This window comes from Meles meles, chromosome 16 (assembly GCF_922984935.1).
Source record: "Meles meles chromosome 16, mMelMel3.1 paternal haplotype, whole genome shotgun sequence".
Classification (NCBI taxonomy): domain Eukaryota; kingdom Metazoa; phylum Chordata; class Mammalia; order Carnivora; family Mustelidae; genus Meles; species Meles meles.
The window spans coordinates 76,449,071-76,473,805 of record NC_060081.1 but is presented as its reverse complement, the minus strand read 5'-3'; the positions used below and the strand labels follow the sequence as shown (position 1 = coordinate 76,473,805).

Here is a 24,735-nt window from a genome sequence, read left to right as displayed (position 1 = left end):
GGGAGACGCTGTAGCAACAGCACAGGGCTGCACGGTGTCCCCCATGTGTGGACACCCTTCTAGAAGCAGCTCGTGTGCTCACTCCTCTCCCTGCACAGTAGCCTCGTCACCTGCGTACTGGCCTCTGCTCGTTTACAGAGAATCATGAGGTTTCCTGCAGACACGCGTGTAGCGGCAAACTCCGGTGTAAGGAGGCTACACCTATCCATTTAACGTAACAACACTTGGAACCTCTATTACCCCACTTCCAAGCTGAGGAAACTGAGTCACAGAGAAGTGAAGTGGCTTGCTGAGATTTCCCAGGCAGACTGGTCTGGGCGTATCTGCTTGCCACTGTGGGATTGCATTATTTCTCCCGTCTGGCACACCGCGCCACGAAACCCAGGAGAGCTGTAGGTATTTCTAGAGCTAACTCGGCACAAAGCAAGGTTTAGAAGTGTGGGTGCCTGTGTGTTCCCAAGGAAGGAACAACGAATGCCCAGGTAAGAAGCCCGAATGCCATTTATTTTGGGGTGCATCACCATCCCAAAGAGAATTGCTTGGACTTTTTTTTTTTTTTGCCTACTGTAGGGGTAGATGTTGAAGTTTGCTCGCAGCAATAAAATGCTTGTGTAAGTCACAAACCAGGAGTTAAACATTCCTGTTTCCGTATTGACACAAGGGCGTGACTGCGAAAAGCAAGCTTCCACTTCCGCCCGTCTAATTAAGCCCAGAACGTGTGTAAACTCATTAGCATAGAGTCATCAGGCTCTGGCTTGAGCTACACTTTGGCAGCTTGTGACACCCAAAGACAATTCTGTGATATTCGTATTGTTAAATGTGATCTCCAGCAGCATCTGTAAAATGAGGCAATAAATAGCTCCTGTCTTTTGCTGGAGGCAGCAAGCGCCACTCTGCATGGGTAGTAAAATCACAAAAGTTGCAGGGACGTCAGAAAGCAGCCGCGGTGTCAGATGGAAGGGATTCACACCTGAATGAGCGATTAGCCTCCCGCCCACCTGAGGGGCGATGACATATGCGGATCCGCTTTCCTCTGAAGAAGCAGAATTTTCTTTCCATCTCTAATGATAACTCTTAATCAGGGATTCTAAACCTTGTAGAGGACACCAACTCTTCTGAGATTTTCATGAAAAGTGGGAACCCATGCTCAGAAGAATCTTCATAAACATATATGACTGAATGAGATTTTTGACCACCCTTCCCTCCTTTTGACCTTTTCTTCTTCTTCTTCTTCTTCTTCTTCTTCTTCTTCTTCTTCTTCTTCTTCTTCTTCTTCTTCTTCTTCTTCTTCTCCTTCGTCTTCGTCGTCTTCGTCTTCTTCTTCTTCGTCTTCTTCTTCTAGCAGGTAGCTGTGTCTTGTTCTGCTGGACCCCCATGGAGGGCTTCATTTCCAAAAGGCTAACTATGTAGGAAGAGGGACAGAATTGGTGGGGAAGGGTCTTAGGGCTTGGCCAACTCAACCTTGGGAGAGCTACAGAGAGAAACTGTAGACTACAGGAGATAGAACATTGAAGATGCCCCATGCACACATCATGATGCCCTGCTGAGTGCCAGTTTCTTCGGGGGGGGTCTGTTGGATCTTGCCCACAGGGAAGGTGGCTGGCTTGGCCATGGGAATGGACACAGTGTGCACGTTCAAGTCCCTGGAGCTGGGGTTGAGACCGCTGGAGCCAAGGGGCTCCAAGGGTGGAGTGTGCTACCTGCTCCTGTGACTTTTGTAGGGCACAGTGACATCTAATTTCAACTGACTTGTCTTCCTGGGGACACTGAAGAGTCAGCTTCCCACTATCCTTTGGGAGAAATTTGAAATTAAAGGAGGGAAGATAATTTCTGAACAAAGAGCGATTTTGAACAGGGATGTGAGAGACGTTTTTCCCTGGGCTGCTGCTGCGCCATCCAGGAAGGGACCTGCAGATTCTGGGAGGCTTTATTTGGGGATCAGCATACTCCATTCTGTTTCCCTTCAGAAGGGAGGAGAGGATACAATTTTGGCAGAAGGTGTGGTGGGCCATGAAGTTGGATCCCTGAGTCTTCCTCAACAAGGAGGAGGACAGGATGGCGCAAAGTCCTCTGCAAGAAACAAGGGCAGGAGAGAAGTTTTCAGCAGGTGCTGATTACAACACACACACATACAACACACACACACACACTCACATACACATATGTACACACAAAGTCAGAGAGAGACACAGAAGGGAGGACATTCTCGGGGAAGCTGGAACTCAGTGTGATCTTCTGGGCAACACCCGGGGGCTTTGGTGATGGCTCATTCACGCATCCGAGCAACCCATTCAGGGTCCCCAGGCTTCCCAGCACAGTTTGCTCTGGATTCTGAGCTATTGATAATTTGAGAATTCATCCTGTTGCTCTGAACTCCACATACTGGTCCCTCTACCTACAGGGCCTGTCTGCCACCCCCCGGGCCCACCCTATTCTTGATCCAGCTAATTCCCACCACCTTTCAAAGCTCGGCCCGGCAGCAGCCCTTCCTCCAGGAATCCCGTCCTACAAGCCGGTGTGATTTAGAGAAGCTGCGTCTGTGATCCCATGCCCAGTGCTGACATCTCAGGCTGTACTGTACTAATTAGTTTAATTGTTTCGTCCTCCACTGAATTCCAAGTTTCTAGAGGGCAGGGGCCATATGTTACTCAACTTTGCTTTGCTTGGTGTCCTTCATAATATATGCATATGTATGGTGAAGGGGCGGATGACAGAAGAAAACCCGGAGGTTGATGAATATTGGATGAACGGTTTGAATAAAGTGGAGATGCAGTAATCGCTCTTGAAAGAGTATCTTTCAGCAAAAATGCCCGATTATACTAACACAGATAGGGGGGAATAAAAATGGAGAGCAGGAGCTTTCATTTGGCCCAACATCCCTTACAGAATGGTCAGTGGTTACCAAGGGGCAGGGTGTGTAATGGCTGGGAGCTTGGGGTTTGAACCAATTAAGGGTTCAAACCGCAGCTCCAACACTTACTAGCCATGTGGCCACACCCAAGTTAGTGAAGCCTCTGAATTTCCATTGTCACATCTGTAAGAGAAGAATGGTAAGCACCTCCTTCCTTTGGGCTCTGTGAAGAATCGATGGAAAGGTTAGATATACAGTGGTTCTTTGGGTGTCTGGACCATGGTTACTCATCAGCAGCCGTTCACAGTGAGGGAGCAAATGTGGGCTGCCATGGCCGAGGCGAGGTCAGCACTGAGTCCCATTTGAAGGGTATTGCATTTACATGGGAATTTTCCCCTGGGCTGGGACTCTGGGACAATGCCGGAATATCAGTCCCTGGTGGGAAAATGCCATCCTATGTTCTGCTGAATAAATTAATTTTATGGTCCAAATTTTGAGTACATGTGTGTAATTTTCATTCATTAACATTCATAACATTGTCCATAGCTCTAACATTTTATAAACATCAAAACACTTAATGTCTACACTTGATGATTTTATATATGTATGTATATAATCATCTATTTTATATATATATACATATACAAATAAATACATTTATTTTATATATATGTGTGTGTGTATATATATATATATATAAAGCTTTGCAGTAATTATCGCTACTACTAAAACATGCATTCTTTTCACCAAGAGTCATTGGCGTTGTTTAAAAAGAAGCATGCTAAGAACATCTCATATTTTGTCTTTTCTGGGATTTATGACCAATGTCACGTTTCTGCATCCTTATTTGTTTATAGTTTGCATGCCACAGGAGGTCCAGAACATGCTTGTTAATTTACTTTGCTAGCTGGAAGTCAGTATAAAATATGTGGGTTATGGTAATGGTGGCATAATGACAGTATCACACTAGTAGGGCATTAATCTGGGAGCAATTGTCTGAGAGATTTGAAAAACAGTAGTCATTCCCATTGTTTTTAGTGTTGCCTGAGCTAGATTCAGTCAACTCTGTTAGTAGGTTTGGAAGATCAGACAAGTCTGATAGAGTCTAGAAATGGGTATATGAAAATGACTTGGGGCTGGATAGAATTAAAAACTGGGCAATGAGGTGGTCAGAATTCCTAAATTCTTAACTTGACCTTGACCTCAAAAGCTATAGAACTTTTGGGCCATAGTTTCTTCACTATGTTCAATGGTCATGGCAGATTAGGAGATAGGGTGTTCCATCCTTGGGGTCCATGAATTCATCAAGAGGTCCGCGAACTCCATGCCATTATTTGTGCATAAATGCATCTTTCTGGCGTGAGGTTGTGCTGTTTTGACCAGATTCTCAAAGGGGTTTTTGAATACAACATAATCATAGTCATTCCTCTGTCTATCCCTTAAGATTCCCTCCCAGATCCAAGATTCTGTGATTCTCTCAAAGGTGCAACTAAGCTTAATAGTATCACAGGATAAAGATATATAAAATGTATAAGATTATTTGTGTGTGAGGAAAGTACATTACCTCCAAGTCTTTCTTGTTTTTTTCATCTTCCCTCAGATAGGAAAACAGCTGAATGTCATATTCAAGGCTGACATGATCTAGAACATGTATCTCAAAGCAAGTTTTTAAAAAAGATTTATTTATTTATTATAGAGAGAGAGTGAAAGAGAGAGAGAGCATGGAGGGGCAAAGGGAGAGGGAGAATGAGAGAATGAGACTCCCCACTGAGTGCAGAACCTGACCCATGAGATCATGACTTGAGTGGAAATCGAGAGTCAGTAGCTTAACTCCCTGAGCCATCAAGGTGCCCATCAAAGTGTGTTTTTCACAATCATGGTGATATTTTAATAATTCTACTTTGGAACATCGATTCTATGTTCAGACACAGTTTTGGGGAAAGCCCATACTGTAGCCTTCTTAGAGATTCACAGGGCCTGTTGGCATATTAGAAGCGCTAAGCAATCCTGCACTTAAGAAACTGTTTAAATTATTTAAATACAGTGTTTTCTAAATTACCTGGCCATAGAGCTCCTTAAGCACCTGTTCACATAGTAAAGGATAATTCTTCTGAGGACTGCATTATTAGAAACGCTGACCTAAGTTATTGCAGCTTTAATTCTTTGGGACACATTGGTGGACTTCACTTGGTTTTTTGAGGTCTCATAATACTTAATGAAGCACATACATTTTGGGCATCATTTCATGATGTTTTAGGAAGATTTAAATAAATTTAAGTAAAAATAACTCTTTTTTAATGTAGAGAATGGAAGCATACTTAGAAGGAGTTGGTATGATGCTAGATAAAGTTAGCAAAGCAAGGGTGAGGGACAGTGTGAGGAGGCTGTAGACATCTGTGAGCAGTGCATTCATCATTTATTCATTCGTGAATGATTACTGAAAACCGTCTAGGTTATGGAAATCATGAGAATACCTGATCATCTTACAGAGACTGGGAGACAATGCTGTTGGGACACAATGTTGTCAAAACAGAATGCTATTGGGAGAAGGAAATGGATAATTTCCATATAGAGTGATGCTTGCTAGGGTACTATTGCTCTAAAACCACAGAAAAAGCCAACTGTTTTGCAGATCTGAAGAAATTTCCAAGAAGGGCATGATGTTTGAATTGACTTTAATATTCACAGGTGAATAAATTAAGTCTATGCTCTCATTGGGGCGCTAAAATGAGTATAGGAGAAATAAAGCATGACAGTATGCTGAGTAAGGGAGTGAGAATTGTACCTGAAGTTTAGATTTTAGCTAATGGCACTCTGGTTGCAAATAGAAGAAAGTCCAGCTCACATCAGCTTAAACAGGGAAGAAATGGATTGTTAACTCATTTCTTGCCATTGCTCCATTTTGCCATGCTCCATTCTGAATCTAGGCTCATACTGTCAGTAAGAAGGCTGCACAAACTTCAGGCATTACATCTAGACAAACAGTATCTAGGAGAGGGGAACCATTTCCCCCCTACTGGTTCCTCCTTCAGAGTGAGAAAACCCTACTGAGAAGCCTCTCAAGAGATGACACTTTATGTCTTATTGGCCAGACACAAGTCACATGCCAATTTCTAAGCCAGCTCCTGGTAAGGATCTCTTATACCCACGAAGTCCGCACTGGAAGGCTGAGTGTTATCACCTTCCCCAGAGCACAGGGGTGCATGGAGGAAAGGTGGGTGTCTGCACAGAGTCAGCATCCTAACCGGAAGGGATAATAGGCAGGGGAAGCTTAGGAGGCAACCCACAATGCCTACTCCAGAAGGTCTGTGTTAGAGGGCATTTCTAGCTGCAAGATTATTTATTTATAAATATGTAAATTTTTAATTTATAAAAATTTAAATTAAATTTATATAGTTTAAAGTAGCAGGTGATATCTTCTCTTCCCATCTCCATGACCTGGACCAGGTAGCTGCCTAGGGTTTCCCTCCATGCTATATCTTACTCCAAAGGACTGTGTGACGTGGTAATGCTAATCACTGTGCTTTTAAAGGTCTCCCCCACCGGCATACCAACAGGTGTTTTGGAACCATCCCCACCCTTGAGACTTTGTTCTGTCCTAGCATTTAACGTGAACATGAACTTGAGTGTCAGTGCGCAAAGTCTCTCATAGTGCGATGCAAAGTTAGCTTTGTAGAAAAATTATCAGATGATGATGATGATTTGACAGTAATTGTCATTTCGGCTAATGACAAATCTCAAAGGCTGATGAACTAATTCAAATAGAGTTTCAGCATCTTCATCGTATGAAGAAAGAAAAAAGCCCAACCACATCCATCTTTGGGCTTCATATTGATTAACATTAATTGCTTAAAATTCTAATGCCAGCAATATCGTACTGATTTATGGTTTATGAAAGCTATTGACATATGTGGAGTTGCAATAAGGAATCTTTTTTAGGCATGACGACAATAGATTGCTGTAGGGATTATCTAATTATTGAGTAAGCACTAGTGACGAACTCCAGCAATAACAATACCGTATGCTCACCAGGGGGCTGTGGGACTAAAATAATGGCTAACTAACTCTGACAGCATAAATTGGCTTTTCTTTTCCTTCCCTCTTAGAGATTCTCACTAGTGTTCTTTTGGAAGCAAAGAATGGATGAGTTGACTAACTGTTATCCCACTCATCACCTTAACTTTCTTTCTCTTAAATATAAGTCTTTTTAGTTTCTAATTGAATTCTTCTTGTATCCCCCTCCCTACTTTCTAAAGTGTTCTTTTAGGCATCCAACAATAGAAATGGCTTTAAAAAACCCTCAAACTGAAGGCACAATATTTTTTATTTTTATTTTTGTGTCTATGACTTATATTTTTTGAGCACTGTGTGCCAAGACCTTGACAGTTGTGTTATCATCAATAAGAGCTAGTGGATCTGGGGTGCCTGGGTGGCTCAGTGGGTTAAAGCCTCTGCCTTCAGCTCAGGTCATGGTCCCAGGGTCCTGGGATCGAGTCCCGCATCGGGCTCTCTGCTCAGCGGGGAACCTGCTTCCCTCCCTCTCTCTCTGCCTGCTTCTCTGCCTACTTGTGATCTGTCTGTCAAATGAATAAATAAAATCTTTAAAAAAACAAAAGAGCTAGTAGATCTGGAATATAATTAATTCCCTGTGATAAATCCCCACAGTGGGCGTACCTGGAAAGGTTTCTGTCTTTCTAACTGGTTAACGTAGCCTGATGTCATTGGTATTACTATTCCTCCCCTCCTCCTGGCCCCTGCCTTTCAGGTAAGGAAACATGTGAGAACAGGAAAATATAGCTAATGGATGGAGACCACGTGTGAACTAAGGCAATTTGCCTTCAGCACCAAACTCTCATTCCCCCACTGCTCTTCTGAATCTCAAGTTGAGAAGTCCCAGTTGGGAGGGACTATGCAGTCCAATGTCTCAAGTTGTAGGAAGAGGCCAAAGCTTTAGGGAAATGAAGCATTTGCTAACTTAGGTCACACTCAGAGAGCGTTGCTTTCACTCATTCATTGATTCATTGAACAAATACATATCCAGTGTTCCCTCCCCTAGGCATGGCCACACAGTGGTTGGTGGAACAGCTGACCAAGTCCCTGTCCACATGGAATTCAGACATTTATAAGGAAAGAGATATACAGTCAATAAATAAATGATAGAGGCTAGCATAAGGGTATGATAGTGCTTTCAGAAGGGGTGGAAGTGGGTGCTTTGCAAACTCGGGTAGAATGATCTGGATAGACCTCACCAAGAAGGTGGCCATCTGGGTAAAGACTTAACAGTATTGATGAAACGAAGCAAGAGGCTATCTAGGAGAGAACTTGGCAGGTGGAAGAGGCCAGGTGAAGGCCTGAGGTCGGAACATGGCTGGTGGGCTCTGACCCATCCTGGAGGCCCAGGTGTCTGGGCAGAGGTAGAGTGGAGGACATGGGGTCTCAGAAGGACCAGGCTTGGGAGGCCATGAAAAGGGATCAGGATTCCCTCTCAGAGGGGCAACCACTGCAAAGTTAACCTGAAAAATTAAAGGATCTGACCTACTTTTACAAAATTTCCCTATGTATTTTTTCATTTTATTTAAAAAGCCATTTTCTATCCCTAGGCCTGACCTGCCCCTGGACTTCCAGATTTATATAACCAATAGCCTTCTGGATATTATCAGACATCTCAGACTTAAAGTGGCCAAACCCAAACTCTAGTTTCCCCACCAAATATCCTCCTTCCCCAGAAACCCCATTCTCAGTAAGTGGCAGTTTCTCCCTTTCCACTGCCTAGGCCCAAACCTTGAAGGAATTCTTTTTTCTAATGCCCCACTTCCCACCTCACCCCATTCCTCATAGACAGTCCATCATTCCATCTCAAGAACCCTACTTTCTGAATTAGTTCAAAATCCAGAATTTGCCACACGTACAGCACCCATCTTGCCAGCGCCGTACCTGCTCTGGACCAATCCCGTCACCCCCAGCAGTTCTTGCTCTACTCTTACTTACCTGTTGTCTCGTTCTCATCAAAGCAGCTGGAACAAAACTAAAACACAGGTCGGGTAATGTCATTATTCTGCTTCAAGCCCTACCCTACCCAGGCCTCTTATTTCAGTCAAGATAAAATCCAGTGTATTTCCAATATGGCCCTATGTGAACTTTCCCCTTGCCTTTTCTCTGACCGCAGGCTCTACCAAACTCCCTCTTACTGATGTTACTTTAGGCACACTTGTCTCCTTGCTGTTCCTTAAACACATAGCAATTCTCTTCTTCGGGTCCTTTGTTTTCATAATTTCCCCTTCCCAGAACCCTCTTCTCTCACATGTCCACCCACTCGTTTGTTGTATTTTATGTTACTGGTAGGAAAAAAGCGTCTTACCTGATTTAGTCTTGGTCATTGCTTCACATATGGTGCTGAAAAGAGAGATGTGGAACTTGGTAAATTGTAAAGTGGATAGAAAACTGGGTGGATGGATGGGTGGATGGATAAGTAGATGGAATGATGGATGGATGGATGATATTTGGATGGATGGAAGGATGGATATTTGGATGAATTAAAGGATATTTGGATGGATGAATGGATATTTGGATGGATAGATGGATGGATAAGTAGATGATAAGTAGACGGGATGATGGATGGATGGATGGACGGATGGATGGATGGACAGATGGATGGAGAATAAATGGTAAACTAGTAATGTGTACCTGATTCATCTGGATGCCATCCATGTGAAGAAAACCGTCTGAGATGATGAGATGATGGGGGGAGAGAGACAGAGACAGAAACAGAGAGACAGAGAGACACTGGTAAGCTCCTGTGGGTGTTCGGTCTTTTATTCTGCTGAATGATCTACGCCTGTGATCTCACAGTTGGTAAATGAGCCAACAACGACCTTGTTTATTCTGGCCTGAATTCATTTGAATTTAATTTTGTCCTTTGCTATCTAAAGCATGCTATACTGGGCTACCTCATAAGATTGTCTGTATTTACTTGACTAATATTTTTTGAGAGCCTACTGTGTGCTAAGCACTGTACAGGCTTTGGGAACAGAGAAGTAAACAAAACAGAACAGTTTTTTCCATGGATCTCACATCCTGGAGAGGACGACAGACACATATGTAAGTAATAGAGTTTCATAGCATGATATAGTCTACTGAGAAAACACAGTGAGTGTCAGAGACTAGGGAAGCGTGTGGGCGGTTCTCTGCGGATAGAGAAAGTCTAAACAAAGGGAAGGTGTTCCAGAAGGTAAACCCACAGAGACAGAGAACAGATTGGTGGTTTGCTACGGATTGTGGCATAGGGAGAAATGAAGAGGGCATGCTTGGTGGGCACATTAAGGTTTCCTTTTGAGGTGATGGAACTGTTTTTCAGCTATACAGGTGGCAGTTTCATAGCATTATGAAAGCAATGAACTAAATGTCACTGAATTATTAACTTCAAAATGGTTAGTTTTATGTTATGTGAATTCCATCTCAATAAAGTTAAAAGAAAGGGAGGTCGTTAAAGCAGAGATCTGGAGGGGAAAGGGGAAGGACCACTGGGACTCTGGAATGCTCCAGGCAGAGGGGATGGGAAGAAGGAAGATTCTCATCTGGACAAGCTTGGGATATGTGAGTTACTCAGAGGCCCTGGGCCAGAGCAGCCAGGGTGCAGAGTGAGGAAAGAGAGGCAGGAGGGGAGGCACACAAAGCAGAAACCTTGCTCAAATGATCAGGTTCATGTCTTAAGACTTAAGACTCTTAGCGAGTCTTAAGCTACATGTGGCTCTACCTACGGAAGCGAGTGACCACTGGCCATGGGAGGGGTAGCTGCAGCTCACCTAGACATAGAGGGGAGTGAAGACATGGAGGTGGATGGTGGAAAGGTGACAGAGTACATGGGCTGATGGCCCAGTAAGTCGGGGAATTGTTGTTGTGGGACTCCTAGAGAAACTGAACTGGCGGACTGGTAGGTGGCTAGAAAATGGGACCCATGGCATTAAGACTTTTCTGAGGTGGTGAAGTTGTTGGTGATGCTGAGTTAAGCAGGTGACTATGTCATGCCTGAGTGAAGGGGTTGGGAGAGGAAAATGCTGTGTTTTGTGTGCCTTCAGGTCACTGGATGGGAAGGCACATGGGTTAGACAACGGTAGCTGTTGGGGGTCTCAAGGGAATTTCCGGGAGAAATGAAGAGGCAGGCCAGAGTCTGCAGTCTCCACGGGATGCTGGAGAGTGGGTGGTCTGTTTCTAGGAGAAGGCAATGAGGACAAGTATCAGTTGTTATCTATGAGAGGGTCTGTACTTCAAAGAGGAAGGTAGAAAAATGGTTTTGAGAGGCCTGGAGGAACCCAAAGGGCATAGACCTTGCCTGCAGGCCTGGTGGGCAGGGGCGTGCAGGGGAAGTCATGCTGGCTTGTAGTCAAGCTTTGGTTAGAGCCAGAAGAGGAAGAGGACATTCAGGGTAGATGTGGAAAGTCAAAGAGTTTTTCTTACTGATGACAGATTATGAACTCCTGAGGCCTCGGGGGGTGGGGGGCATTTGGAAGTTGGAGATGGGACCGGATTAGGGATGTGCTGACCTTCTGGGGATGAAATGAAGGATGCTTGGGTGTCTGTCAGTAACTGGTCTGATGGGCTGTAAAGTATAAGTCCCAATGGGTGTGTGGCTGTGACCACCTGCGTTTTGGGGTTGACTTCATGGTGGTTCATGAGGCTGTGGCTGATGGTGTGTGGCTGGGTGGTCAGGGGAGCTGCTGGGATAAAAACGACCAATGTTTCTAAACACCTTCTCTGAATGAACACGCAGCTCGCAGTAACGACTTGGGGGAAATCTTCAGAGTTTCTGAAAGCAACCATCTAACACCAGGTTGATAGGAAACCTTATAAACTGTTTCAAGAAGTAAAATTTCAGTAACTGGATTCATTTGAAAAAGGATACATTGATTTCTGGCAAATGGGCCCTCAGTGAATTTATGGTCGAGGAACTGAGCTGCTTCCCACCATTGTGCTCAGTAGATGAGACACTTGGATACCGTCCTCCTTCCTTTCTCTCTACTTTGGAAATCTTAGAGAAGGCCTCTGTTGGCTCATGGTGGCCAGAGGTGTGGTTTTAGGATGAGAAGCCCCTCTAAGATCTTGGGCCATTGGGGAGTGGAGTTTCTGTGGGAGAGAGGCATGGGGTGGGGACTCTCCCCTTAAGAAAGGTGAGATGCTGGCCCGGGAGAGCAGATGGCAAGGGTGAGGAGGTCTCAGACCCTCAGAATCAGGGATTGCTTCATGAAAGAAACGTGGTCCCCAGACATTTGGCCTCTGTTGTTTTCCTGCCTAAGATGGCTCTGAAAACATGTGCTAAACTCCCGCTAGAAATGATCACTTGTGTGCTCCTCTTTGCTCCCGAAGTTCACACAAATCCATTTTATGAATTCACCAACACGACTCAGTGGCCAAAATTACTTATGCGTAGGTCCCGATGTCTGCCGGAGCTGATGAGCCCAAAACCCCCCAGCGTGGAGTCAGAGCGGCAAGGGGAGAGGACGGTTGGAGACTGATGATAATTAGCCCGGGCTCCCTGTCTGCACGGTGCCTGCAGGAATGTTAAAACAGGGAAAAGCACCCCAACCTCTGGGCCCTCGGTGAGCTTTGTTCCTCTCCTCCACAGTGAGGAGGCGCTCTCAGGAGAGTCCGATTTATTTTCCCTGTTGTTTGAGCCAGCTGCTCTGAGAGTAGATGTCCTGTCACGTTTTAAATAGGGAGAAACTGATGATCTACTTTCTGGATATCATTTCGTATGGGAGCAGTTGCGTTCATACCAAGTTCCCGGCATCCTAGCTTATCCTGCAGCATGCTTTGCTCTTCGTCCCCCCTAAAATACATGTATAAATTGAGGGTGTTTATATTTATCTAGCTCTGAGCATCGCTCAGACAACAGATCGTAATTTAAGATCTCTAATACCTCATCTTCCAGTGTGATTCGGGTGAAAGATGCTTTCCTGGTGGGCTGGTAAAGCCAAAATGACACGGGAAAGTGCCATTAGCTCTGATGTTGGTTGTTTTCATTTCTTAAAACAATTCTTGTCAACCAGGGCTAGCCACGCTATCAAATGGCGGTTTATGGAGGTGTGGGGAAAAAATCCTCCTTTGGAAGTCAGTGAAATAGATCACTGCTCACTAACAGTGATATTTAGTAAGATTAATTTGAATTGCTTCCTCCTCTGGCTACGTTCCACAACAGTCAGTATTTATCTTTTGAAGGTTTCCCACTCATCCAGAAGAGATGCATTGGACTGAATGAGTTTCACAGGTAGAAATGTAAAAACTGAAATATAAGTTGGAGCCTAATGACCACGGTTTGAACCTGTGCGGCGCTCTGAAGACTACTAAAAAATAAGTAATTTCTGTGCCAGACAGGGCTTGACTCTAATCCCTGAGGATTGTTCCCGAAAGCAAGGAGGAGGCTGAGGCGTCTTCTGGGGCTCCTGTGAAGTTGTGACATCACAGAGAAGTGATAATCTGGGTGAAATAATTTTAACTCGTCTTTGGCATGATTTGTAGGAGGAGGGTTAAACTTCTATGCCATAATGAGAACCTTCGTGATACTCTACCCTTTTGAAGTTTAAGAAGAATCATCTGTAATCCCTTTTCCGTTGTTCATTCTTGGTAGGAATCGCAGCTTGGTTGGTGCACTGAAGACGTGTGTGTTGTGTGTGTTGGGCAGATCAGTGACAGGCAATAGGATCCTGGTTCAGTGTCACGGTAGAGAGTTGGGCTCCTTGGAGGACATCAGGTGGTGGTGGTTGATTGCCTTGCCTGTCAACATTCCTCCATCGCTCCTTCTCAAACCACACCCATAGTTTTCTCTGGGAACTTCATTCCTTCTTGTCCATCTGGGTCCTGCTGTTTGGGGGAGGACTGACCTTGCCTTCAGCCCCAGGGGTGCGGGCGTGTTCCTGCGCTCTCCGTGGTGGGCGCGGTTATGGACACTCCTTAACTCAGGAGGGGATGACCTCTGGGGACTCTGGGACAGATGCTTCCACTTCTCCCAGGATGGCTGTTTGAGAAACACCCTTCTCCTGCTGCATGTGAATCAGCCAGTACTGAGTCTTTGGAGCTCCTGGCGGTCCAGTGGGTGGGACAGCAATGGGACAAAGCAGGTGCAGGAGAAGGGACAGTGGAGGCCATGAAGAGATTCAGTTGCATGAGCCAAAAATGTATTCCTTGAGCTTGGAGGCGTAGCCTAACAAGAAAAATCAACCATCGACTATGTTAATGAACAATTAACGTATCTTCAATACGGCCCCTAGTCGTGAAGCACAGAACTTGAGAATTCCTTTAGAGAGTAATTGTTTTCAAAAAAGAAAGGGAAAAATATTCACCAATATTCTTCTTCTTCTTTTTTTAGATTTATTTGTTTATTCGAGGGAGGTGGAGGGAAGAGGCAGAGAGAAAGGGAAGAGAAACTTTAGCAGAACTTCTGTGCTGGGTGCAGAGCCCCACCTGGGGTTGAATCCCAGACCCTGAGATCACGAGCTGAGCTGAAACCAAGAGTCTGATGCTTCACCAACTGGGCCACCCTGGCACCTCACCAGTATTCTTTTTTAAATAAGGGACCCCCCCAAATCTTAAATTTAAATATGATACATGAATATGTGAGTTACATACAAAGTTTCTGGAATGTGCCAATTGGCTGAAATGGATTCTTCTTTCTTTCTAAAGAAATATCTGACTTGTAAGTGCCCACATTCTTACAAGCATTGGTATGGTGGGGAAACTGAGAGTCACAATAGCCTTAGTCTTACTTGTCAAACATATCATGTTGTCCCATTTTCTGAGCACTGGGCAGGATTCTTCCTGGCCCCCTCGTGGTGGCCAACGACCGCTTCGTGCTAATGAATTGCAAGCAGAAGTGACATGTGCCCATTTGGGGGTAAATACTGAATTACCCGTGCAAGGCCTTTTGAGGATCTGTGTCACTGAGACAGGGAGGTGGTGATGTTGGATAGGGTGGTCACGCTGTCAGCCTGGTTCATGGGGGACAGATACGAGAGAGCTTCCTTCCCAACCCAGTGTCCACATAGTTGTTATAAACTACGGAGATTGGGAATTACTCATTACTTCCACATGACCTACCCCATCTGAATCAATCCAATGTTGCGCTCGAGTTATGGAGACACTAACGCTAAATTCCCTGTCATCTGTCAGAGGAACTCGGCAAAATTTCACAAGCATTTCAGTGGAACGGCAGGTTGGGTGTTTTTTTCCTGAACCAGGTTTTGGCATTGAAGAGACCAGCTTATGTCCCTGGTTTCTTCATATAGTGTTGAGCCTAGGGGTAATGCCCAGAGGCTCTGTAGAGCACCAGCAGAAAAGGAGGAAGGGACACACAGGAAATATCACACGGGTTGAGTGTAGATCGTTTTTTTTTTTGTTTGTTTGTTTGTTTTTGTGGGATAGAAGAAAATTAGAAAGAAAAGGAAGGGAGATTTTATAATGTTGCAGGTTGCAAATTAGATCTCACCAATGTCCCTCGAGTGGTACAAACAGGTAGGAGTATTTATGTAATTACTTTTGGTTACCCTACAGTGCTATGGTTTGGTTTTGTTTAAGACCAAGAAACAAAAAGTTCTGTTTGAAACTTGGTTGAAAAGCTGGTCCATACAGACTCTTAACCTTTAAGAGGGCTCTGTGTGTGTGTGATGGGAAGAACAGGATTTGCTTGGGGTGAAGGCTTGATTGAAATTTTCAGCAGTATTGATTTACTTTCGGGCCTTTCTACTTGTGGGATAAAAATGGGCACACAATAAGTGTTCTAATTTTCATTTAGCAAAGTTTGGGGATGTTTATGACATGACTCAGAACTTTCTCTCCCAGGTCTTTCCCCAAGAGAAATGAGCACATACGTTCACAGAAAAACTTGTGCTCACGTGTTCAGAGCAGTGTTATTCACAATATTCAAAGAGTGTGAACGGTACACATGTCCATCGGCGGATGGATAGACAAAGTGTGATATAGCCATCCAATGGAATACCATTTAGCGGCAAAAAGGAACCAAATATTAATACCTATTACAACATTTTTGAGGCTGAAACCCCAAAACACTTGCCATGTGAAAGAAGATAGACACAAAAGACTGGACGTTGTAGGACCCCAGCTATATGATGTCCAGAAAGGGAAAGTCTATAAAGACAGAGAATTGATTTGCAGGATGTTGCTTGGGGCTAGAGATGTGTGTGGGCTAACTGAACTGGGCACTTAGCCTTTCTGGGGACCAGAGAATGTTCTACAACTGGATTCTGGTAATGGCTGCACAAATCTGTCAGGCTACTAACATGACTGAGTTGTCCATCTAAAACAAGTACATTTGATGGTTTGAACGTGATACCTCGGTAGAGCTGCTCCAAGAGTTTTAGGAGCTCATCACGGAATATATTGTTTCTCTTTGTAAAGTCCAAATAATTTAGAATCTGGGACCTTCCCCAGTGCCAGGCATGTACCAGTGCCTGATAAATACATAGATACTGCAGTCAAATGCACGGGTCATGGATGCCGTGTGGCTAAATCGGCATATGTTCACTATAACCATGTGGATTTTATCAGTGATGATCACAGTTGGCTAAGAGGATGTAGAAACTTCAGGAAGAGAAAAGTCAGACACTTTGCCCCCCTTCCTCTCCAGGTGATTCTCCAGAGTCCAGTGTCCTTGGGAGTTAGCCTCTGCAGCCGTGGGAGGGCACACAACTTCAATACAATTAGCATGTATTTATCAGGCACTGGTACATGCCTGGCACTGGGGAAGGTCCCAACCTCTGTTCATTAGTTCCCACCGAAGCCTCTTCAGTTTTAATGCACTTGTTGCTAAATTTCACCAAAAGATCCTTTCCTTGGACTTGGTTCTAGGAACCTGATGCCTCTGAATGTTGTCAGTGACAATGTTGTCACCTGTCTCGTGTCCCAGAGCCAACCCCAGGCGTGGTGAATCCATTTTCAGGAAGTGTGGGCCTGGAATCTGCATTTTAAGCATGCTCTTTGTGTGACCGGATCCCTGCAGGTGTTCAAGAACCACTGGCCCAGGACCTCACATGAGCTGGAGACGTTCTAGAACAAGAGTCTCAATGGTCAGTCCTGTTTTCCTTTATTCTTTATTTCTTCATTCTTAATTTCTTTATTCATTTAGGAAAACCATGTTCTATTCACTGGGTGAGCCGGGGAGGGCAGCAGAAAGAGGATTTTAGGAGGCGCTTGCTGCCTGAGCATGGGATGCGGGGCACAAGTCTGCTTTCCCTGGAGTCCCTCTGAGATTCTCGGACCCCACTGGATGCCAGTATCTCGCCACTGTGGGTGAGTGGCTCCCTGTGTGTGTCGGCCACGACATGTGGGGCTCAGCCCGTGAAGCCGTGGTCTAGCTCAATACCACACAAACCATAAACTGGCTTCAACTTCCCCAGAGATGGTAAAACTTCATCCTTTGTGGATGACCCCAGGGATTTTTCAAGAGTGATTATAACCGCAGAAGACTTTAGAATCTGATTTTGAAGAAGAAATAAATCCACTGTACTTGAAACAAATATCCTCTGTGAAGTCTAGCATTTCATCTTTGGCATTCATATACCTATACATGGATCACTTGTAAGTGATAGATATACAGGACACCTAAAAATTAGTACCTTAGGAGATCCTGGTGGCAATCTTTTGAGATCAGTGTACTTTACTTTATTATCCCCAACTTGCAGGTGTGGATCTTGAGCTCAGGGAAGCCAAGTGCCTTGCTGACGCTCACCTGGCTACCTGGCTGGTGGGTCCCGGAGAGTGTGTTTTGGGGGGGTGCAGGAATGGGACATGGAGCCAGAACCAGGTGCGCCTGCTCAAGAGTCTGTGCGAGCAATGGCCCGGCTCGGAGAGAGTGCGACCACTAGCATGTGGGCTAGCAAACGCCAGCAGAGATCATGCGTTGGAACCCACAGCGTCGGTCCCCTTGCCGGTTCCCCGGGATGGCGTGTTGGTGCCAACGTTCCAGACGTGGTAAGTCAGCAGAAAGGTGAATCAGGTAGCCCTTCCCAAGCAAGGGCAGACCCACTGAAAGTGGGAAAGTGGGATTCCCCAGGGCTGGTAGCTGCTGATGATTCGAATGAGGTAAAGGCTGCTCCCAGGTACCCGCGCATGAAAAGAACTCGACAAAAGCTGAATGCGACAAGGAGGTTGCGGGGAAGACCAAGGCGACAGCTCAAGGCAAACCCGGCTAGCCTCGCTAGGACTCGCTGCACGCCTCCCGGCCTCTCACTGCACACGCAGGTTGCTCCGGGCAGCCCTCACAGGCGTGCGGTTCTTCCAGAAGGACCTGGTTGGTTCTTCCAGAAGGACCCGGTTTTTGTTTTGCATGCGAAGAGCCATCCTTCTCCATGAAATGCAAACAAGTCTTGTTTGTATTTTAGCTAATCCTCCCTCCTCCTTTAAAGACGTAAGAAGATACTGCCATGCACATTAAATAAAATATCTGCGACTATCTAAACAAGACCATAATGAGTTCCGGGTCGAGGCGGAGAGCACACCATGGGCAAGACAAATGCAGGTGTCTCCTGGGTTCTCCCTTCCCTCGGTTGATTTACATGGGCTGCGGGTCACATTTTATCCTGACGGCCCTTGCTCTTCTGAGGTGCAGGTGCCCGAGACACAGTAATGGATGGCGCCTTCCCCTGTGAGCCCGGCCCCTCGCTGTACCAAGTACCATTGCCGTCAGAAGTGGCATCGTTCATCTCTCTCTCAGGAAGCTTGTTGAAAAGCAACCGGTAATATTTTCTAATACGTTGAGCCCCGCTCAGCACAACCGCTTCTTGAGGGGATCTTCCTTGACACCTTTGAATGAATTTATGAGCAGGCAAAGTATTTTAATATCCTGATGAAAAATAAAACTGTAAACAATGTTTCATTACCACCAAAAGGATATAAAACAATAAATGGGTGGAAATAATTATCATTAGGTTTGTGAGAGACATTTGATGTCTTTTTAAAATAACCTTTTTTCAGAAACTGTAATTATAATACATTCCTTGTAGACAATTCAGAAAATGCAGAAAAGTTTTTTTTCTTGCCTTTTTTTTGTGAGAATGAGAGAGAGAGAGAGAGAGAGAGAGAGAGAGAGAGAGAGGAGTGTGTGGGTGGGGCAGAGAGAGAGGGAGAGAAAGAATCTTAAGCAGGCTACACATCCAGGGCTGAGCCCGACATGGGGCCCGATCTCATGACCTAACCCAAAATCAGGAGTTGGATGCTTAACCGACTGAGCCACCCAAGCACCCCAGAAAATATAGAAAAGTTTATAAAAGAAAACATTTCGCCGCAGAGCTGGCCACATAGAAACATTTTGCTGATGTTTTCATGGATTTTTATTCCTAGGTGGACATTGTCTTTTTTAAAAATTCAATTAGCCAACAGTTAGCCAACACAGCATGAGGCTCAGATGCAGTGCTCAACAATTCATCAGTTGCATGTAACACCCAGTGCTCAGCACACCACATGCCCTCCCGAAGGCCCATCCCCCCTTACCCCATTCCCCACCCACCTCCTCGCCAGCCACCCTCCGTTTGTTTCCTGGAATAAGAGCCTCTTATGGGTTCCCTCCCTCTCTCATGACTTCCCGTCCACTTTTCCCTCCCTTCCCCTATGACCCTCTGCACTGTTTCCTATATTCCACGTCCGAGTAAAACCATATGATAATGGTCTTTTTCTAATTGTCTTATTTCACTCAGCATTATCCCCTCTGCTTCCATCCACACTGATGCACATGGTAAATATTCACCCTTTCTGATGGCTGAGTAATATTCCATTTTTTCCCAAAGATTTAATTGCTCGCAATCAGAATGCTCTTCTTGATTTTGAAAACAAGCCAGATTTTGGCTCCTCCACGCAGGCACTCAGCGGGGTAGCCGAGCCATGATTCCGTATGACACCGTGAGGTCAGCCTCATCGGTCGGAGCCTTTCCTTCTCTTTGCATTGAGGCTGCACACGGAAGGCGCAGGGACACTAGGGCATGTGGCAACAGCACCAGCGTCCCCACCAGCTGGAGCAGCATGGCATTTCCAGGGAACATGAGGGACACTCTGGAGGGGACGGTCATGCTCAGTGCCATCTGCCGCTGCCTTGGGGTCTGCGGCCACACTGGAGAATGAAGTTCACAGGACAAGATCACAGGAGAAAAGCAAGCATATTTACTTAATAGAACTTTTCCATGTCATAAGGACACATAAGGAGTCCTTATTTCCTCATAAAGAAATGAAGACCCAAAGAAGCAGTTAATTGAACACTTACGCATTGAATTGGACAGAGTAGTAAATTACGAAAACCTGACAAGACAAAGGGATGTGGGCTAGGACAGTTAATGGTGGAAAAAGAACCAGGAAGAGAAGGGTTAGTTTTTTCTTGGTTAGATTTTTCTTGGCCTTGACTCCTCATCCCTGGTGGTAAGAATGTTATTTTCTGGGCACCTGGTTGGCTCAGTCAGTTAAGCACCTGCCTTCAGCTTGGGTGGTGATCTCAGAATCTTGGGCTCAAGTCCCTGCATGGGCTCCCCACTTGGCGGGGAGTCTGCTTCTCTCTCTGCTCTTCCCCTGCCCATACTTTCTCTGTCTCACTCTCTCTCTCAAATAAATAAGTAAAAAATCTTTGAAAAAATGTTACTTTCCTCCTGGTAGAGGGAGGCTATTGGGGTTTTGCATGCTGCGTTCAGAAGTGGGATCAAGGGTGCCCTTCTTGTACCTCCTGGATGTTTTCAGTGCCTTTAGCTCAAAATAATCTTTATGCCAAAGTGGCATAATTTGGGGTGCCATATTCTGCCCCCCCTTCACCACTTTTTTTCTCATTTTATTTATTTTTTCAGCGTAACAGTATTCATTCTTTTTGCACAACACCCAGTGCTCCATGCAAAACGTGCCCTCTCCATTACCCACCACCTGTTCCCCCAACCTCCCACCCCTGACCCTTCAAAACCCTCAGGTTGCCCCAACCTCCCACCCCTGACCCTTCAAAACCCTCAGGTTGTTTTTCAGAGTCCATAGTCTCTTATGGTTCGCTTCCCCTCCCCAATGTCCATAGCCCCCTCCCCCTCCCCCAATCCCACCTCCCCGCAGCAACCCCCAGTTTGTTTTGCCCTTCACCACTTTTGGCATTCGGCGCAGGGACTGACTCACTGCATGGCAGGATTTTGCTGTGCTTCTCACTAATGTCCTCCCCCTTTTGCCTTAGCACGTGCTGTTGTAACAGAATACCAGGGCCTGGGGTGGGGGGGCTTCCCTGGCAAACACTGACGTCTCACAGTTTTGGAGGCTGCGAAGCCCCAGAGGCAGGTGCTGGCAGATTTGATGTCTGCTGAGAGCTCGCTCCCTGGTTCATAGATGGCGGTTTCTTGCCATGTCCTTACGTGGTGCAGGGGGTGAGGGAGATCTCTGCGGTCTCTCCTTAAGGGCACTCATTCCATCCCTGAGGACTCTGCCCTCATGACCTAATCACCTCCCCCAGGCCCACCTCCTAACACCGTCACTTTGGGAATTAGGTTCCAACATACGAATCTGGGGGGACCCACACTCTCAGTCCATAGCACCCTGGTTCTGGCTATTTTCTAAACCTAATTCCAGGAGCCCTTCGAAAAATTTCCTGAGCTTCTCAGTAGCCTGTAATAGATTTTTTTCTCTCACCTAAATCAGCCTGGCAATTTCTGTTGCTTGCAACCAAAAACCCTGATCAATGCATTCCAGTTTTTTATATTGGCGTCTAACTGAGTTGTTCGTTTGCATGTTTTTAACTAGAATATAGCAAGCGTTTATTTGATCTGTTTGGTAACCCAACACTAGATCAGATGCTTTGATCTTCTCTGTACTGGGTGTTTCCTGTTCAATGAATGGAGTGCCCCCCCCATGAGATCTTTTGAAAAGTGAATTAATCGTCCTCTAAAGAAAAAGTCCTCTGAATTCCTCCCCTCCTTCTTCTAGGGCATCTGAGATCGATCCCACTTTTGATGATGTGAAGTATCTTTTCACAGATCTGAATATTTTTATCTGGTGGCACTTGCCTCGTGGCTGCTCGTGACCTTTTACTCTCCACTTAGTGTATTCTGCTGGTTTCACGTTGTCAGATTCAGCAAATAAAAATTTAGGATACTGATATTGATATTCAGATAAATAATAAATCATGCTTTGTATACATAGGTCTTGAATACTGCAGGGGACATGGTCAGACTGTTTTACCTGGCAGCCTGTGGTCGCTCCTTAGGGTGGACTGTGTGATCGAGGAGCTGCATGGGGACTGCCTCCGCCAACGAGCAACATGCAAGAACTCCTATAGTTTTGAAACTCAGTCACACTTTCTCCCAAGTTGATATGATCTGCGCAGTCCATGGTAGAAAAAGTTTCTGGCACAGGGATGCTATCCTTTCTGTTTGCTACGGCTGCTGATAGGGGACCATGTTCCCATTTTAAAAAATTCTTTTGACCATTTTTATTGCATCATGGAGAGACCCTATAGATTTGGGGTCATGGTGCCCTTGTACTTGGAAGTCCAAATTATTTAATACTTACATATTTCATAAAGACATGATACATTTATATAACACACATAACACACACATACAAGGGCCGACTTTTCATTGAATCTGCAGGAATTAACATGGTGGGTGTTTCCCCCTCCCCTTTTATTGTAAGTCTGGAGGCTCCCGCCTTGGATTTTAAGCAGCCTGACCCTATCCGCAGTGCCTCCAGTTTCAAATCCAGCTCCCAAGTCATCCAGTCTACCTGATTCCTTCACCCACACATCCTCCCCCGCACAATTTAAACATAAACACAAACAAAACCCCGGTGACATTGTTTTTGCCAATCTTCCAACAGGCGCCAAAAATAAATGAGAGAAAAAAAAAACCCAACCTCAATTTGGAAGTGCTCAGTAATTTCCCTTGATTTACAAAATTAAGTAAAAGCCATGTTCTTTGGAAAGTCTGACACTAATTTCTGTTTTTTGTTTTTTGACATATTCTGCCCTTCTAAGAAGAAAAAAAATATGGCTCAAAGTAACTCTTACAGACAGATGGAACACATTTTTTGTTTATTACAGAAAAAAAATCAATAAACTTTCTCTTCTTCAGAATTCATTCGTGTCATTTGAAAAACTTACAGATACTACGCAGAAATTCCAAAAGCCTTCACGTTATTGGGTGACTCTCTGACCCAGGGGAGAACATTTCTTTCTTTCTTTCTTAGAAGTGTTGCCTGAGGGCTTTCAAGGGAGATACTAGAAGGTTTGAAGAGCTATTTGTGTTTGATTATTTCTGAGTACTTTGTTTGGGTGGAGAGGGAAAGAAATCAGTCTAGGGAGGATAAACCATTATTTTTGTCATTAAAAAGAAAATCTATCTATATATATATATTCCCAGTAAAGCAAGTGGAGGTAAAAAATGCTGAAGCTGTTTAAATATTCAAATCCAGGAAGATTTAGTCACAGTTGTTCTAGAACACATCCGTAGGGTCAGCCATTTTTAAGATGTACATTGATAACAGGTTAAAAACAAGAGTTAAGTGGTGAACACGGCCCCTGCTCCCCCAGTCCCCAGGGCTCAGTAGGGGTTGAAGACAGCTGCTGCTGGCCTCCTAGTCAATATCCATGCTGGTTTTCCTACTAATAGAATGAGTTTGTTTGGGGTAGCAATGTGTCCAGGGGGAAAAAAAAAAAAGTGCGTTTCCAGACTCCCTTGCAGCTAGGGGAAACAGGCAAGAAAACTGTCAACAATAAGAGGGCAAAATTCCCGGTGTGTGTGTGTGTGTGTGTGTGTGTGTGTGTGTGTCTTTCTTTCCAATGGAAAATGCGAACTCATGACAACGTTTCCCTTGTCCTTAGCTTTTCCCTCAATCCAAAGATACTTGGTGACAGGGCAGCAAGGTGGATACTAGAGCAAAAAGAAGGAACTGGGGTCCTCCTAGATTGACACCAGCCCTGGCTGTCTTCCTGCAACCCCCTATTTCTTGAAGCCATCTTTACTCAGGGGTTCCGGTCTCTTTAAATCTCTGATCTGCTCTGAGTCACTTTGACTTTCTCCGCTGCCCACTAGCCAGAGCAAATGCCCTGCTTGTGAGGAGCTCTGGCCCATTGGACCCCTCTGTCCCTGCAGCCGAACTCAGTCGCCGGAGTGACATTTGTGTTCCCTGCTTCCATCCACTCTCAGGGAGCAGAGATGACACAGGGTGAGGGGAAGAGGGTGGGGAGTATCATTTTTTGAATTCTGCTTATTGCTTCTGCTCTGGGGGGAAAAAAAAACACTGCCAGTTAGACTATGGAACAATGTACTTTTTAAAATGATCGATTGTATGACATACCCCCATTTCAGAGATATTAAAATGTGAAAAAATATGCATTTTAATATCGGTGAAATATATCCTTTCCAGTTTATGACCCATATTATTGATATGTGAATAATTCACAGTAAGGAAACCAAGGCTCAGAAAGTAACCTATCTAAAGACAAAAAGCGGATCAGAATTTGGCCCAAGCTCCTAATGCTGAAGGCTTGTCGTATGGTTTTTATACCAGACTGCCTGTCTGCAAAAGCAGATTCGGAGCGGGATCTCTATACCAGAGTGTGTGGTGTGGCCGCCTGTCCCTTCTCCTGGGTTTTGCCTTTCCCTCCTTTCTTGTCACCTAATGCCTCTCTCTCTGCTAGAGGGCTAACGACACAGAAGCCCCTCCCCCACTAAAATTCCCAGGGACAAGCCCGCAGAGTAGCGCCTGGACGACATTCAGGGGCGTGATCAGCCTGGCCCTGAGAGCCGTCAGGCATGCTGCGGCCCAGCCCAGTCTGTGGTCCGATGGGAAAATGGGTAGAAAGACTGAGGAGAGCATTGCACATATAATGAGAATGCAACTCTCCTGGAGAATAATCTGGAAACACATGGTAAAAT

At 45.1% G+C, this 24,735-nt stretch overlaps 1 pseudogene; it reads right to left on the bottom strand.

Annotated features, from left to right (window-relative positions):
• Positions 1-19,713: 19,713 nt before the first annotated feature.
• LOC123926650 overlaps positions 19,714-24,735 on the bottom strand; it is a 49,890-nt pseudogene continuing 44,868 nt past the window's right edge.